General features: G+C 41.2%; 1 long non-coding RNA gene across 1 annotated transcript; it reads right to left on the reverse strand.

The window, feature by feature from the left end:
- Window positions 1-1,736: 1,736 nt before the first annotated feature.
- On the reverse strand, window positions 1,737-16,839 carry LOC118921872 (uncharacterized). The gene is made up of 3 exons (XR_005028535.2): window positions 14,620-16,839; window positions 14,143-14,206; window positions 1,737-1,876 (listed from the first exon to the last, which is right to left on the reverse strand). It is a non-coding gene; the product is annotated as an uncharacterized LOC118921872 (long non-coding RNA).
- Window positions 16,840-17,443: the final 604 nt, after the last annotated feature.

Raw genomic sequence — 17,443 nt, forward strand, 5'->3', positions numbered from 1 at the left:
GCAGGGCTGATTACAAAAATCTGAGCACCCAGCGAAAAATGAAAATGTGGGGCCTCAGCCTAGATGGTGAAGTCATCTTCTACCTACTTCTAGAAGGCTAGCTACCCCAGTCCAGAGCAGAAGGCACCCCCTTCGAGGGACCGAAACCCTTGCATTGGATGCACTAGTAAATGACTCAGTAGTAGGATCTGGCCTCTACTGGGACACTCATCCAGGGCATCATGGAGCGGCCAGCCTGGGGAAGGGTTAGCTGCTACTTCGCACCACTGAGATGCCATGGGACACACACCCAACTTGAACCTTCTCCCCACCCACACCCAGGTCCCTGCTAGGTTCTCAGAGCGACAGTGCAATGTGAGCATCCCCCATCTCAGCAGTGTGACCTGGTCATCAACACCCTGTGGAAAGTAGCAGCAGTCTTGACGCCGCCAGGGAAGGGGAGGCGGGTGAGTCAGGGGACCAGGGGGCAGGAAGCAAGCAGCTGAGAACCCATCCTGGAGAAGTGGTGGGGTCTCAAGCTCTGAGCCCCCTGACAGTCTTCCTCTGATGTATCAGGGAGGGACACAAAGAAGAATAAGACTCAAAGTCCTGGACTCTGAGAGCTCGTTGTCCAGCAGAGGTCAGAGGCAGGTGAAAAAAAAAAGCTATGTCACAATGTGAGTGTGGTTCATTGAGCACCTATAGTGTGCTGGGCGTTCTGCTCAACATCTTAGTGTTTTGTCAACATAATCCTCATGAAGTTGTATGAGTATTTTCCTTGTGTGTTTAAATAATGAAATTGAGGCTTAAGAAGATATGTAACTTCATCAAGGTCCTATAGCTATAAAGAGGCAGAACCAGGCTTTGAATGCAAAATGGATGCTCCTAAGCACGGTACCCTGTGGCTTCCTTAGTCAGATTTGTGCAGAGTGTTCTATAGGGAGTCCAGGTCATAAGCACTGCCCTGCAGGAGTTGAAAAAGACATTACAAAATGACAGATTTGAGCTAGGTTTTGAGAAATGAGCTGGAATTTACCCCTCAGAGGAGTAATGCTGTATATATAGTCATGGAAGGACATGGAAATTCAGGAAGTTCTTACAGATGAAGCAAGAGATACATGGCAGAGAGCAGAGACAGATAAAGGCAGGGAGACAGGGTGGAACTTGCACAAGAAGTGTGTCCCATTAAAGCCTTGGACTTTATTATTTAGACATTGGGGACCCAACAGAGGCAACTAAGCTGAATGGTAAGATGATAGGATTTCTAATCCCTGGAGAAGTCAGGCCAAATTTGTATGGAACACATACAAAAAAACACCAAAATGACTCATCTTTTGGAAACCATTCTCAACTTATGTCAAGGATTTTCTTCAACAGCAAAGTCATTCTTCCAGAACAGCTGCCAGCTCAGCAGAAGAGGCCAAAGAATGAGTGAAGATGTGCTAATCAATAGGGAATGCCCGACACATACGAGGACCTCAGGTAATCAAAAACGTGTGGGCATTCTCCTGGCTGTAGGCTAAGTCTCCCTTGGTAACTATGTACTGATGTACTGTTACTATCTAGACCAGTGTTTCAAATGGACTAGCATAGTGGAAGCAACTATAGAATCCTAAAGGGTTATTTCATTTCCAACAAATTGCTGTCCCCAAACTGGATTAAAGTCAGGTGATGTCAGGTTTAGTGCTGGGGCTGGCTCTGCCTCTAAGGATCTCAGCAGCAATCTTGGCCCGAATGGTTACCTACCTCAAGGCCTTTTCCCAGGAAACAAGTGAGTGAGAAGTCATTTTCTTTAGAATTAGAGAGGTCTGGGTTCAATTGCAGCGCTGTCATTTGCCAGCTGTGTGATGTTGGGTAAGTTATTTATTCTTTGTGCATCTTGGTTTCCTAATCTGTACTGAGGATAAAAATTGTAATGATAAATGCATATTAGTAGCATGAAATGATACAATAAAGAAATATGTCCCTAGTATAGTGTCCACGGTGGGTGTCAAGAAATGTCAGCTCCTCTCCCTGTTCTAGTCTCCATCTTCTCTTCTGTAATAGGAAGGAGTTTTAAATCAGTTCCAAATAGCCTCTTCACTCCACTTTTCCTCCACTCTAAACCTTTCCCTCTTTGAGCACATTTTTTGTGCCATAACAGGGTTGAATCCTGGAGATATAATGGTGAGCACTGTCCTTGCCCTCAAGAAGTTTGTTATTCTAGCAAGGAGGCACTTTTATAGCAATTAGTCATGAGAAATAGAAAGAAGAGTGAGACGCTCAACAGTAATCTTTATGTGAAGAATAGCTGGTCAAGGTTCTGTGTCTCAAAATGTGTCTCCTCCCACCTGAAAATCCACTATTTGTGAGTTAATCCTTTGAAGTTTGAATCATTGAATAGAAGAACAAATACCTTAAGCTATTTTTGGCTAATGCTTTGGGGAGATTAGTTAACTATGAGGTAAGAGCTGGAAAGGAATGTGGAACGGAGGGATAGATGCCTAGAATAATGGGAGAGGCGGGAAGGCACCAGAGAGGAGATGAAATACACCAAACATCAGACTCCACATCTGCAATACTTGTGCTGAAGAAGACTCCTCTCTCCCCCACTCATCTAATGTCCAATCTATGTGGGCGAAGTTCTAGAATAAAACTTTGGATTCTAGAAAGTTCCTTAAGAGAGAGGGTTAACTACATGGCACACTCCAGTATCCTAGACTTTCCATGATTTCTATTTTTAAACAATCTCCTTAACCTAAGTAATTTTAGTTTCCAACTTCATCTAGCTTTTATGGATGCCATTAAATCCCAAATAAAACTGGAAAGCTGAGCACATACTCAATTTTCTTCACTCTTTTATGAAAAAGTAGTAGTTTAATTAGTCTAAATTCTTTTGATTGTTTTGCTTTTTTTTTTTTTACAATTATATCTTCTTCTCATTCTTAGGTTCGTAAGTTTGGAAAGGTTGTGGTGGAAGCTGAATTGTTGGGATTCTCTTGTCCTAAGTCTAGAAGAGATCATCTCAGTAAGTGAGCAGTGATAACCAAACTAAATTATCCCAGGAGCTACATCCAAATCCACATGTCCATTCCTTTTTTATGTTTGCCATTTGAGGGATACAATGTTTTGACAACCCTCTGTGAGAAATAAAGAGACCTCCTTCTCACTGTTCTGTCCTCAGTATGAGATCTGGGACTTTGCCAGTCTCTCAATCACTTCCTGATGACTCTCATAGCTGAATTGGCATTTCTGGGGCCTTGGGAAGGGATCAGAGAGAGGATTGGCTGCTTTTCAAAAGCGCTGTAAGAGCAGAAGTAGGGAGGGGAAGATATTCCCTTAATATAGAATGTTTAAGTAGGCAGTGAATCTTGACTCCAAGGCATTTTAAGCTCCTCCCCCCCTACTTCTTTCAGAAGACCACTCCAGTCTGTGAGTGCTAGCCCTGCTTCTGATATGTATGTGGTCACTTGCCTTGTGCAGATTCAGACATACATCCTAGAGAGAACATTCTATTTTAAGGGCCATTCCAGCTGCCATTTCATTCAGCACACATGGACCCGAGGGAGAATAGTTGAGGGACTTGGATCTGCTCTTCCCTCAGCTGGTCCCAGGTGTCATGAGCTCCTCATACTGAGAAAGGATCTCTAGTGCTTTAAGTTATTATTATTTTTTTTGTATCATTAATCTACAATTACATGAAGGACATTATGTTCACTAGGCTCTCCCCCTCACCAAGTCCCCCCCACATACCCATTCACAGTCACTGTCCATCAACATAGTAAGATGCTGTAAAATCACTACTTGTCACCAAGTTCACAGTCACTGTCCTTCAACATAGAATGATGCTGTAAAATCACTACTTGTCTTCTCTGTGTTGCACAGCCCTCCCCATGCCCCCCCACACACCATACATGCTAATCGTAATGCCCCCTTTCTTTTTTCCCACCCTTATCCCTCCCTTCCCACCCATCCTCCCCAGTCCCTTTCCCTTTGGTAACTATCAGTCCATTCTTGGGTTCTGTGCTTCTGCTGCTGTTTTGTTCCTTCAGTTTTCTTTTGTTCTTATACTCCACATATGAGTGAAATCACTTGGTACTTGTCTTTCTCTGCCTGGCTTATTTCACTGAGCATAATACCCTCTAGCTCCATCCATGTTGTTGCAAATGGTAGGATCTGTTTTTTTCTTATAGCTGAGTAATATTCCATTGTGTATATGTACCACATCTTCTTTATCCATTCATCTACTGATGGACATTTAGGTTGCTTCCATATCTTGGCTATTGTAAATAGTGCAGCGATAAACATAGGGATGCATCTATCTTTTTCAAACTGGACTGCTGCATTTTTAGAGTAAATTCCGAGAAGTGGAATTTCTGGGTCAAATGGTATTTCTATTTTGAGCATTTTGAGGAACCTCCATACTGCTTTCCACAATGGTTGAACTAATTTACATTCCCACCAGCAGTGTAGGAGGGTTCCCCTTTCTCCACAGCCTCGCCAACATTTGTTGTTGTTTGTCTTTTGGATGGTAGCCATCCTTACTGGTGTGAGATGATATCTCATTTTGTGGTTTTAATTTGCATTTCTCTGATGACAAGCGATGTGGAACATCTTTTCATGTGTCTGTTGGCCATCTGAATTTCTTCTTTAGAGAACTGTCTATTCAGCTCCTCTGCCCATTTTTTAATTGGATTATTTGCTTTTTGTTTGTTGAGGTGTGTGAGCTCATTATATATTTTGGATGTCAACCCTTTGTCGGATCTGTCATTTATGAATATATTCTCCCATACTGTAGGATACCTTTTTGTTCTATTGATGGTGTCCTTTGCTGTACAGAAGCTTTTCAGCTTGATATAGTCCCACTTGTTCATTTTTGCTTTTGTTTCCCTTGCCTAGGGAGATATGTTCAAGAAGAGGTCAGTCATGTTTATGTCTAAGAGATTTTTGCCTATGTTTTTTTCTAAGAGTTTTATGGTGTCATGACTTACATTCAACTCTTTGATCCATTTCGAATTTACTTTTGTGTATGAGGTTAGGTAGTGATCCAGTTTCATTCTCTTACATGTAGCTGTCCAGTTTTGCCAGCACCATCTGTTGAAGAGACTGTAATTTCCCCATTGTATGTCCATGGCCCCCTTATTGAATATTAGTTGACCATATATGTTTGGCTTAATGTCTGGAGTCTCTATTCTCTTCCATTGGTCTGTGGCTCTGCTCTTGTGCCCGTACCAAATTGTCTTGATTACTGTGGCTTTGTAGAGCTTGAAGTTGGGGAGTGAGATCCCCCCCACCTTATTCTTCACTCTCAGGATTGCTTTAGCTATTCAGGGTCTTTGGTGTTTCCATATGAATTTTTGAACTATTTGTTCCAGTTCATTGAAGAATGCTGTTGGTAATTTAATAGGGATTGCATCGAATCTGTATATTGCTTTGTGCAGGATGGCCATTTTGATGATATTAATTCTTCCTAGCCATGAGCATGGGATGAGTTTCCATTTGTTACTGGCCTCTTTAATTTCTCTTGAGTGTCTTATAGTTTTCAGAGTATAGGTCTTTCACTTCCTTGGTTAGGTTTATTCCTAGGTATTTCATTCTTTTTGATGCTATTGTGAATGGAATTGTCTTCCTGATTTCTCTTTCTATTAGTTTATTGTTAGTGTATAGGAAAGCCACAGATTTCTGTGTGTTAATTTTGTATCCTGCAACTTTGCTGAATTCCGATATTAGCTCTAGTAGTTTCGGAGTGGAGTCTTTAGGGTTTTTTATGTACAATATCATGTCATCTGCAAATAGTGACAGTTTAACTTCTTCTTTACCAATCTGGATTCCTTGTATTTCTTTGTTTTGTCTAATTGCCGTGGCTAGGACCTCCACTACTGTGTTGAATAACAGTGGGGAGAGTGGGCATCCCTGTCTTGTTCCTGATCGCAGAGGAAAAACTTTCAGCTTCTGGCTGGTCAGTATGATGTTGGCTGTGGGTTTATCATATATGGCCTTTATTATGTTGAGGTACTTGCCCTCTATACCCATTTTGTTGAGAGTTTTTATCATGAATGGATGTTGAATTTTGTTTTTCAGCATCTATGGAGATGATCATGTGGTTTTTGTCTTTCTTTTTGTTGATGTGGTAGATGATGTTGATGGATTTTCAAATGTTGTACCATCCTTGCATCACTGGGATGAATCCCACTTGGTCATGGTGTATGATCCTTTTGATGTATTTTTGAATTCGGTTTGCTAATATTTTGTTGAGTATTTTTGCATCTACATTCATCCGGGATACTGGTCTGTAGTTTTCTTTTTTGGTGGTGTCTTTGCCTGGTTTTGGTGTTAGGGTGATGACTTCATAGAATGAGTTTGGGAGTATCCCCTCCTCTTCTATTTTTTGGAAAACTTTAAGGAGAATGGGTATTGTGTGTTCTCTAAGTGTCAGATAAAATTCAGCAGTGAATCCATCTGGTCCGGGGGTTTTGTTCTTTGGTAGTTTTTTGATTACCGCTTCAATTTCGTTGCTGGTAATTGGTCTGTTTAGATTTTCTGTTTCTTTCTGGGTCAGTCTTGGAAGGTTGTGTTTTTCTAGGAAGTTGTCCATTTCTCCTAGGTTTCCCAGCTTGTTAGCATATAGGTTTTCACAGTAGTCTCTAATAATTCTTTGTATTTCTGTGGGGTCCATGGTGATTTTTCCTTTCTCATTTCTGATTCTGTTGATGTGTGTTGACTCTCTTTTCCTCTTAATAAGTCTGGCTAGAGGCTTATCTATTTTGTTTATTTTCTCGAAGAACCAGCTCTTGGTTTCATTGATTTTTTCCTATTGTTTTATTCTTCTCAATTTTATTTATTTCTTCTCTGATCTTTATTATGTCCCTCCTTCTGCTGACCTTAGGCCTCATTTGTTCTTCTTTTTCCAATTTTGGTAATTGTGACATTAGACTATTCATTTGGTATTGTTCTTCCTTCTTTAAATATGCCTGGATTGCTATGTACTTTCCTCTTAAGACTGCTTTTGCTGTATCCCACAGTAGTTGGGGCTTAGTGTTGTTGTTGTCATTTGTTTCCACATATTGCTGAATCTCCATTTTAATTTGGTCATTGATCCATTGATTATTTAGGAGTGTGTTGTTAAGCCTCCATGAGTTTGTGAGCCTTTTTGCTTTCTTTGTACAGTTTATTTCTAGTTTCATGCCTTTGTGGTCTGAAAAGTTGGTTGGTAGGATTTCAATCTTTTGGAATTTACTGAGGCTCTTTTTGTGGCCTAGTGTGTGGTCTATTCTGGAGAATGTTTCATGTACACTTGAGAAGAATGTGTATCCTGTTGCTTTTGGATGTAGAGTTCTAAAGATATCTATTAGGTCCATCTGTTCTAGTGTGTTGTTCAGTGTCTCTGTGTCCTTACTTATTTTCTATCTGGTGGATCTGTCCTTTGGAGTGAGTGGTGTGTTGAAGTCTCCTAGAATGAATGCATTGCATTCTATTTCCTCCTTTAATTCTGTTAGTATTTGTTTCACATATGTTGGTGCTCCTGTATTGGGTGCATATATATTTGTAATGGTTATATCCTCTTGCTGGACTGAGCCCTTTATCATTATGTAATGTCCTTCTTTATCTTTTGTTACTTTCTTTGTTTTGAAGTCTGTTTTGTCTGATACTAGTATTGCAACACCTGCTTTTTTCTCTCTGTTGTTTGCATGGAATATCTTTTTCCATCCCTTGACTTTAAGTCTGTGCATGTCTTCGGGTTTGAGGTGAGTCTCTTTTAAGCAACATATGGATGGGTCTTGCTATTTTATCTATTCTATTACTCTGTGTCTTTTGATTGGTCCATTTAGTCCATTTACATTTAAGGTGATTATTGAAAGGTATGTACTTATTGCCATTTCAGGCTTTAAGTTTGTGGTTACCAAAAGTTCAAGGTTAGCTTCTTTACTATCTTACTGTCTATCTTAACTCGCTTATTGAGCTATTATAAACATGGTCTGATGATTCTTTATTTCTCTCCCTTCTTATTCCTCCTCCTCCCGTTTTCATATGTTGGGTGTTTTGTTCTGTGCTCTTTTTAGGAGTGCTCCCATCTAGAGCAGTCCCTGTAAGAGGCCCTGTAGAGGTGGTTTGTGGAAGGCAAATTCCCTCAACTTTTGCTTTTCTGGGAATTGTTTAATCCCTCCTTCATATTTAAATGATAATTGTGCTGGATACAGTATTCTTGGTTCGAGGCCCTTCTGTTTCATTGCATTAAGTATATCATGCCATTCTCTTCTGGCCTGTTAGGTTTCTGTTGAGAAGTCTGATGATAGCCTGATGGGTTTTCCTTTGTAGGTGACCTTTTTTTTCTCTCTGGCTGCCTTTAATACTCTGTCCTTGTCTTTGATCTTTGCCGTTTTAATTATTATGTGTCTTGGTGTTGCCCTCCTTGGATCCCTTGTCATGGGGGTTCTGTGTACCTCTGTGGTCTGAGAGGCCATTTCCTCCCCTAGTTTGGGGAAGTTTTCAGCAATTATTTCTTCAAAGACACTTTCTATCCCTTTTTCTCTCTTCTTCTTCTTCTGGTACCCCTATAATGCAGATATTGTTCCATTTAGATTGGTCACAGAGTTCTCTTAATATTCTTTCATTCCTGGAGATCCTTTTATCTCTCTCTGCATTAGCTTCTCTGCATTCCTATTCTCTGTTTTCTAGTCCATTCATGGTCTCTTGCATCTCGTCCATTCTGCTTTGAAGTCCTTCCAGAGATTGTTTTATTTCTGTATTCTCCCTCCTTAGTTCTTGCATATTTCTCTGCAAGTCCATCAGCATGGTTATGACTTTTGTTTTGAATTCTTTTTCAGGAAGACTGGTTAAATCTATCTCCCCAGGTTCCTTCTCAGGGGAAGATGTAGCAGATGCCGAAGCTGTCTGGGTTAGTCTTGTCTGGATCAAATTTTTTTGCCTTTTCATGTTGATAGGTGCAGTGGTGTGCTATTGACTTGTCTGTCAGCTGGGACAGCCAAGACTCTTTACACTTGCTCCTGGCCTTTCTTTACTGGGACAACTGCGGCCCCTAGTGGCTTGTGTTGGGCAATTGCATGTAGACTGGGTCTCTGTATCTTGCCCGGCCGGTATGGAGGAAGCTCCCTTGCTGTGGGCGTAGCCAGCCTCAGGCTGCTGCTCTACTATGGCGGGTCCCTGGAGGGGTAATGGACGGGGGGCTCTTTGACTGTTTACCTCCGTGAGGGTTCTCAGAGCTGTTGCCCAGGTGGTTAGTGCGCCCGGAGTTCCCTGGAATTTCCAGCTGCTGGACTGTGACCCAGGATGCTTCCGTCCAGCTGTGGGGTCCCTGTCCCTTTAAGACTTTCAAAAAGCACTCGCTTTCGCCGGTTGTGGGGACCTGCTCACATGTCTTACTGTCCTGTTTCCCTAGTTTCCAGCACCCCACGCATGCACTGTGTGTCTGCGCTCTGGTGCAGATGGCTAGGGCTGGGTGTTTAGCAGTCCTGGGCTCCCTCTCCCTCCCCGCTCTGACTCCTCTCCTCCTGCCAGGAGCTGGGGTGAGGGTCCTCGGGTCCCACCGGGCTGCAGCTCGTATCTTACCCCTTTCACCAGGCGCTGGGTTCTCTCAGGTGTGGATGTAGTCTGGCTGTTGTCCTGTGTCTTCTGGCCTCTCTTTTAGGGATAGTTGTATTTGTTGTATTTTCAAAAATATACATGTTTTTGGGAGGAGATTCCCACTGTCCTACTCACGCCACCATCTTGGCTCCACCTAAGTTATTTTTTTATGTCCCATAAATGTGAGCCAGACTCAATTCTTCCTCTGATGTACAAGCAAAGGAAAATACTACCTAAGAGATTTGCGGGGGTGGTGGTGAGGGAACAGCAATTCTGACCATACGCAATTCTTGCCTACCTACTGCCTTTGAAACCTAAATCCTCCATGAGTGGTGCTTCCATTATTCTCTAACCAAATTCAAGTTCTGATCGGTCATGGTGCACAATGTACCAAGAATCAGAAAGTGGCATCAGCTCTTAAATAGTCTAGTTGGAAAAAATTTAGAGAGGATGTAGTCTAGTCTTAACCCCTTAGCTTGATAGAGGAAGACAGCAACCAAGATCACGGAAGTGTCTTTCCCAAGGTCCTGCTTGCAGAAGTGAAATGGAATTTAAGCCTCCAGTGCTATCACTGCATTTGAGAGAAGGAAGCAATTTATGTTTCATTTAATGAGGTCATTCTTCACTACTGCCCTGTGGTGGCTACAGTTTATTACAAACAATTATCAAATTTGGAGCAATCATCATCAACTGAGAACAACAAAAAGAAAATCAATCAAGCAACTACTGGAGGTGCCATGTGATATATTCTCACATATTAGTCTAAGATACCCTTCCCCTGCTGATGAGTCTCTAAAGACACAGTGCTACACACTAGAGAGAAAATGGAAAAATCAATCACTCAATATGTACTGAGCATCTATTATATCTGCTATATACAAAATATGATGTGGCTGATGTGATGGAAACGTAGCAACATTAAACAAGGTTTCTGCTCCTTTAAGGCAGAAATTGGGTAAAATATATGTAAAATATGTGTGTATATATATATGTATATTCATGTACATGAAAGGAAAATGAATAAAAATTTGCCAATAATAAATGCTATATGTGATCAAGAGACAAAGATGCCATTGTAAGTTATGAGGGGATTTGTAAAGAAAGGAGATCTTGAGTTCATTAGGATAAGATTAAGAAGAAAGGGAAAAGGGAATGGTATGGGCAAAGGTAAGCAGATAGGAATGTATGTGACAAGTTCAGAAATAGGGTACAATCAACATCTTATTACATTGATAGATAGTGACTGCACCAGAGGGGGATGAGGATTTAAGAATATGGGTAACTGTTGAACCACTGTGTTGTATATTTGAAACCAACATGACATTGTATATCAATGATACTTTAATAAAAAATAGTGTACAATCTGGCTAAAGCGGAGGGTCTTATAAGAAATAATGAAATATGAGAACTTAAAGTACTTGGTGAATTTCAAACAATGTATGTATGATGGAGATTTATTTAGGGTTTAGCTAACCAGGTGAACGAATTTTATAATGTTGCTTTGAGAAGAGATATAGACTTCAGATTATGAAGTAGGTTGGAAGCAGGAGAGAAAAGAGGAGAAGGAACTAATCCGGGAGTTATTGCAATAGCATAGCCAGAAAGGAGAGGGGACCCACGGAAGGTTGTGAGCATGTGAACAGAAAGAATGGGATGGATGTGCCTGTATCAAATGTGGAAAATGACAGATTTAGGCTCTGGCTGGTATACAAGTGACAAGAGAAAACCCAAAACATAGCCATCCTGATGACAGAAATGTAGCCATCCAGAGAGGGAGCTGGTTTGGGGGACAGAAGGGAAAGACTATTTTAAGCATATGAAGGTTTAGGCAATGGTAGAACATGCTAATGGAATGGCCTACAGCAAATGAGATGTCTGAGATAGGAGTTCAGAAGGTGGGTCAGGACCAGAGGTGTTGCTGTTGGGCGTTGCCTTCAGAGAGAAGAGTACTAAAGCAGAGAGGTTTGCAAAGGGTGAGAATGGTCAGAAAGACAAGCAGACCTGACCCTTGTCCTGATGGAGGCACTTGCTGCAGTTGCTTCCCATAGATGACCATCCTCCATGAGAGCCCTTAGCCCTGACCATTCAACTTCTGCCTCCAAATCAAGTATGCTAACAATAGTAGAATCACCTGTAGCTTTGTAAAACTACCAATGCCTGGGTCCCACCCCCAAATATGCTGGTTTAATTGATCCAGGCATTTGAAATTCTCCAAAAGCTCCCTGTGTGGTGACAGTATTGTGGTTTTGTTTAAAAAGCAAACCTTCATCTTTTAGAGCTACAAAATGAAATGTTTATAGATGAAATGCTATAACGTCTTGGATTCTCGAAAATAATGAGGTGGGTAGGGAGTGGGTAAGGTATAGAAGAAACAAGACTAGCCATGAGTTGACAACAGTTGAAGTCAAGTGATGGGTACATGGGGTTCATTCTGTTTTTCTTTCAATTTTCAAATACATTTTAAAGTTTACCTGATTAAAAGTTGTTAATATAATAATAATAAATGTAATACAATTTAATTTAATAATAATAATCAGCCAATTAATATAAAATCTTTTAGGCAATTGCCCAGCAGTGAACCATGCTAAGGACTCTGGGACACAAGGCTCTTTGTGAGTGAAGCTCATCGCCTAGATCCTCAACTCCATCAGCTCTCTCTGTCAGACTCTGTAAAGATCCCCTCCAAGCTGAGAACAAAGCTTTCCAACTTCTAGTTTTTCTAACCTAGAGCTGAGGGCCCTTTGAGCAATCCATACCCCCGCATTAAATTCCTCAACAGTAAAAGTGACAGTTCTGAAAGAATTGCTCATGGAGATGGCATTTCTTAATCCCCAATTACTGGTAACAGAGACAATATGCCTGATGCATGTGCTCTACATCTTTCTATTGAAAAATAAGCACCTCTTAAAATGGTTCTACTTTAGACACATGCAACCTAAAGAGATACACTGGGATTCGCCTTCCCCATTCACCCATATTAGGTAAAAGAAGAGAGGACAAATCACCAACCACTGAAATTCTGATAAAACCCTGGTTACTTTTACAAATTAAGTTCCATTCAGTTCCACTTTTCCATGACACTTTCATTAAAACAGCATTTTCCTCAAACAGTAAACTGAGCCCCTTCAATCCATCAGGAGCAGTAACTTTTAAAAGCAAAATGAAGTAGAACAGAATAGAAAATACCAGAACACATCACATATGCTCATGGTATTGTTTTTGTGAACTGTATATGTATATTTGTATGTTTAATTGGTGTTAATGTATGATAGCCCCAAATAGTTTTAAACTCACTGTCTTTGAACTTCAATTCTCAAGCCCAGTGACAAACCCCTTCCCCCCATTTGAGGGTGTGCCATGGAGGTCTGGAGCTTGGGGTACAGGAGACTGAAAAGCCAGGGGTGTGAAAGATGAATGAGATCAAGATGAGGAACAGAAGATGGGAGAGGATAAACAAGCAACAAAGCTGGATCCAGCAGGCAGAGTAGGTCAGATCAGGTAGGAAGATGCCAGGCAAACCCAGTTCCAGGACTAGATGCCAGGGCTCTGGAATCCCCACGTTAGAGGGACCTCAGGAATGGCAGTCTCAGTGGAAAAGGGGGTAGGGGTTTAAAGCTGCATTTGCATGACAAACTTAAATTATACCTTTGGGTGTGGATCCAGTGGGTTCTGTGAAAATTATGAGGAAACCAAAGCCCTCCCACTCATGCCATCAAGTCATCTGCCTGGCACAACCAACAGGGCCAAAGAAGAGGAAGTCAAAGTCAAAGTGGATTCTGTGATCTGGACCCCAGACAGAATTCTTACTGTAGCTCTGCTGCTTCTCCAGCTGCCTGCCCTGTTGGGCACAGGAGCACCAGAGGCTGCCCCCCCACCAGGGTTCCCTGAGGAGGCCTGTCAGTGACACCCACAGGGCTGTCTGGGTGAGACCTAACAACCCCCTGAAATAGGCCAGTAACAAAGGAGAGAGGGAGTAGAAATGGATTCGAGAGGTTTTACAAAGGTGGAGTTGGCAGATCTTTTTAATTTGCTGGAAGCTGGGGAGTGGTGAGAGAGAGGGAGCGCTTAGAGATGCTCAGCAGTCTGGTGTCAAAGTTTCTGGGTGGTTTTCCCTTTGGGCAGGCTGTGCCCAAGGTCACAGGGTTACACTGAGTTTCTCATCCAGGGACAGCCCAAGTGAGTCTATTAGAAACAAGTCAGTAAGACATAATAGAATTGGAGGCCTCCACTGTGAAGGTCAAAGAACAAGGACAGGGAATTAACTTCACAATAATCAAAGACTAGTAGGACAGTCATGCTACATAATAATAATAACATCCAACCCCTGCACTTGACCACATGAAGTAAGGTCTGTAAATATACTCAGCCTAGTGCACTTTCCTTATAAAGTTTCCATCAATGCTAGTTCCATTTACACTGTATAAAGTGTTTTCCCAAACATGGATATCATCCCATTTGAGTCTCACAACAGACTTGTAAGGGAATAAAAGGAAGCTGTTAACCACATTTTAGAGATAAAACTAAAGCTTCGCCCACTTAAGTGATTTTTACAAACCCAGTAAGGAGGGTTTGGCTTATAGCTTCAGTCTTCTACTGCCTCACCTTTTGGAAAACCAGCACTAGGAGTTTTTCCAACATTCCAGGCCAAGGGAACAGGGATCCAATCCTGAGAAATAAGGAACAATCAGAGCATATATATTCAGGTAAGCAGCTTTAGGTAAGTGACTAAGCAAATAGTGGATTTTTTCCACACTGAGACATTGCTTATCAGCTGACAATAAACCTGAATGCAAGAAGCCATGAAAGGGACAATCTAAGGGGAAAACAATCTGGTAAATATAATTAAAATTTTTTAAAAAAGCATATCTTTTGAATTCAGGAATGTTTTATGTATATAATTACATATATATAACATATATAAAATTCATAGCTGCACAACATTTTATTTATATATGTTTGGTATTGCTTATTCCCTGGTCTCTATCTGAAGTGTTTACAATGAAAATGAAATTAAATAATTGCTCTTTCATTATTACAAATAAAGGAGGGAGGCCCTCCTTCTCTGAGGTTAATTGGTACCTGAAAAGGTTTTAAATTTCCTTAAAATGAGGACATCATTAGTAGTGGGGGACAAATGCTTCTATTATAACTTGAACCTGAAAAAGAAATGAAACTAAAATTATGAAACTGTTTTGTACTATTTTTACAAAGTATTCATCATAATTGCAACTAGTTGTTAATTCTTAAAAGGAACGAACAATGTATCAAGTATTGATTGATTTGTTTGGATTTCATAAATCTTTTTCAATTAAACTAAAAGCAAAATGATATCACTTTATATATGCCCTGAAGGTCATTTATATATGCCTAGGGAAGGTCATTTTCACAAATAGACCCAAGAACTTCAGAAATTTTTCCAAGGAAAAAATTTATATTTCAATGAATCTCTTTTGAGAGTCCACAATGTGAACTGTACATGTCAACCCTCCTGACTTGTTTGTTAACCCTGGCAGATCCTCATTTGTCTGAGTTTACGTGTGACTGGAGGAGCTCTCCAGCATCACTGTTATCAACTTCATGAAATAGTGCACCTTTTGCAAAACTCTCCATTTCCTCCTGCAATCATTTTCCCTTATATTTTCATTTTATTGTAAGATGTTTGCTACCTCAGAAACCCAGCAGGAGCCAGCAGACATGGATACTGATACCATGAGCAGAGATAGACATTAATGTTGAGCGGGCACTAACTTTATAGGAGGTAATTTTATTGATGTTTTATGATACAGTAGTTTTCACTGGAAACTAAGGAAACTTACACATGGTAAACTCAGATGATGAAAATCTCCTGTAATGACTTTTTCTTACATCCACATGGTAAATGTAGAATGATACAGCCCATGTCTGGAGAATCTAAGTTAGCTATGCCCAAAGGTCACCCCTTCTCTCCTCCACCCAATGGCTCCACCAGGAGTCATAAGTCTCATCCCCTGGGGGCAGCATGAGAGGGACAGACATTAGGGGTATGCTCAGTTACCCCAGTGAGGAAATCCCTAACACCCTAAATCACATGAGAAACCTCATGGTCACAGGGAGTCTCCACCTTAGGCCATCAGCTCTGCCCCTTAAACGTGCTCTGGTCACCGGAACTCCTAATTCTGATCTTCGGAGACACAAAATTGACTTCTCTAAGCAGCTAGGCAAAGAGTAAACTTGGTAGCTCATAGGAATTAGGAGATCAGAGGAAGACAAACTACTAGTCCCATCTGCTACAATCCATAAACAGACAATCTTACGTGTGTGTCTATGGAAGGCAGTTTAGGGGAAAGGAATGTACATCTTAAGATAAGACCAATTGCATTAGCAATGCTGCTGGTATTCTTGACAGCCAGAGATGTCAATAGAATTAGAGCTCCAGGCCTGGAGGTCAGGAAGCAATTACTTGGATAAGGGTCTTCCTTTTGGCCACCACATCAGCAATAGTCTCTCCTGTGACTTTTTTACTCAAGGAAAGATTCTGGTTGAATGAGTCATCTTTTGAGGCCAAGAAATAAAAATTTCTGAAATCCTTAGGGTAACCCTTTGGAGAAGTGATTCAAAACTAAAAACTGGTGATTATAGCCAATCACATTCTCTGCAAGGCTCACTGAGACCAAGTTTTCCACTTGATAAATATGGTGAGGGCTTAAAATAGACAGTGCTCGGAGGTAATGAAATCTCTCACATTCATATGTAGCATTTCTCGCTGATTCCAAAAATGTCAAGGACATGAAAACAACAGTCTGTTTCCACGTTTGGGGCGAAGCCTGCCCAATGTTGGATATATGTAAACTAAGCTTTTTCCCTAAATGTTGAACAACATTATCACAAGAAGAACAAAGCAGTATCTGTTGATAGAGAAGAGGACTAATGCAAGCTCCAAGCAAAGTATGCACTGGAATGGAGAGGCCAATTAGGTAATATTGCCTGAAGTAAGTCACTAAATAAGAAGCCATGTGAAAAAAGTGAGAATGGCTCCTGTGAGAAAGGGCCATGTCCACTAATCATGTGCCCAATCCCCCTGCAGAGAGAGCCTGAGAAACATAAGTGAGCAATCTTTGACCATCATTTCCTAAGTCTGCTACAATCCACCCTTCTCATCACTAAACATTTCTTTGTTTCCTTCTTCCCTCACAAAATATACTTAGCTCTCCACCAGGGAGACAAGCCAAAGTTCCATCCAGCTGATACATGCAATTCGAAGTTCATCTTTCTGGGTGATGTCCATTTGTTCCTCCATCACATGCAGTTAGATGGGACTTTTCAGACTCTGAAGTCCTGATCCTAAAAAAGACAAGTGATGTCTCATGTTCTCTGCACATACACGCATGTGCTCACACAAAGTCCTGTATAAACTAGCAGGGTCTCCCTTCCCTTCAGTGACTGAGGCGCCTTCTTCCATCTGTTACCAGGGCCTGATCAACTACAGCCAGCTTATAAAAAGAAGTACTGAGCTTGTGAAAGGGAGAGCCAGCCTCTGACACATGGTGACAATCAAGGGGCAGAAGCCCACTCAATGGCCACAGGTACCTTCTGTCTCTCCAGGCCACCTTTGTGCAGGCAGAATATGCTTTTGCACCTACATCTTTTTTAAAAACATTGGTTTGTATGCTTTTGTGGGACATAGACTAACCAACTACCTCAGTTTACTAGGGACTTAGCGGGTTCCCAGGGCATAGGACTTGCAGTGCTAAAACTAGGAGAATCCCACACAAATTGGAACAAATTTACCAGCCCAGTCATTGTTCTTTTAAAAAGCAGATAAAATCAAAAAGAACCCACTTCTGAAGAAACTGCCTCAGAAGTCATAGAAGGCATCATCTTCCTCTTCCTTGCACCGTGAGCTGACGTGGCCTGCTTTCCGAAA

Source organism: Manis pentadactyla, chromosome 1 (genome assembly GCF_030020395.1).
Source record: "Manis pentadactyla isolate mManPen7 chromosome 1, mManPen7.hap1, whole genome shotgun sequence".
Lineage (NCBI taxonomy): Eukaryota > Metazoa > Chordata > Mammalia > Pholidota > Manidae > Manis > Manis pentadactyla.